This window comes from Orycteropus afer, unplaced genomic scaffold (assembly GCF_000298275.1).
Source record: "Orycteropus afer afer isolate SDZICR_OR568_19922 unplaced genomic scaffold, OryAfe1.0 scaffold00020, whole genome shotgun sequence".
Taxonomy (NCBI): domain Eukaryota; kingdom Metazoa; phylum Chordata; class Mammalia; order Tubulidentata; family Orycteropodidae; genus Orycteropus; species Orycteropus afer.
Window position 1 is genome coordinate 6,335,375 of NW_006921607.1, and position 1,070 is coordinate 6,336,444.

A 1,070-nucleotide genomic window follows, 5' to 3' on the forward strand; every position below is an offset into this window, starting at 1 on the left:
AAGGCTCAGTTGAAGGGATTACCATCAGGCTGGGGCTGAGAAGCACATGCAGGGTCCCTTTCCCTTGGAAACTACAAAATTAAGATAGATGTGGAATTTGACCCAAAAACCCCTTATCTGAAGCCCTGAGCTGGCTCTGAAATCAAGGCTGCTTTTGTGTTGAAAGGCTCTGTTCTTCCAGGGAAGAAATGTGATGTTCTACTCTTGCTGATACGATTTCAATACAAAGTTTCTGACAGTCAGAATCTGAGAAAACAGGTTCTCAGCCCTTCAGTCATCCTGTTAATTAGCAATAGCAATTCACTGTTCACACTTGCTACCTGCTGTGATGAGATATTCCAGGCTCCCCTTGTCCATCTTGCCCCAGATCTTGAATTTGCTGTTTCTTCATGAAGCCCTGAGCCCTGATCTTGTAATGGGGAAAGGTATTGCAAAACTACAGTCTAGACGTAGATGCTAGAGATATCCTGCACTACTAAATTGGCCATTGCTCCTAGGTCATCAGAAGGGGAAGAAGGGGAAGGGGCAAGGAACTGAGGGGAAAGGAGAGAAAAGGGGGGCTTATGTCGATGTCCTTTTGCAGCACAGTAGGGGGTCTCTGGGTCAGAGATCTCCAAAGAACAGCAGTACCTTTGAGTCCTTATCATGATAAGATTTTACCTTGTCTAGGAGCTCTGGTGGTATAGTGGTTAAGGCATTGGGCTGCTAAGCAAAAATTCAGTGGTTCGAACCCATGAGCTGCTCTGTGGAAGAAAAGATGAAGCAGTCCGCCTCTGTAAAAATTTAGAGCTTCAGTACCACTGTCAACCATTCAGAGAGGGATCTATGTAGGAGATCCTGGATAGAGTGGGAGAATAATGTGGAACAAAACTCAAAATCATTTAAAAAAAAAGAAGGACCAGCTTTGCTGGTCTGATAGAGCCTGATGAAACCACTGAGGTTATGGCCCCTAGCTGCCCTTCACGTCTGGAATTGAAGCCATTCCTGTGGCTTCCAGCCAAACAAAAGACAGGCATATGAGCTGAACATTTACATTAGGTAGATACACTCCTTGGAGAGACCAATCATGG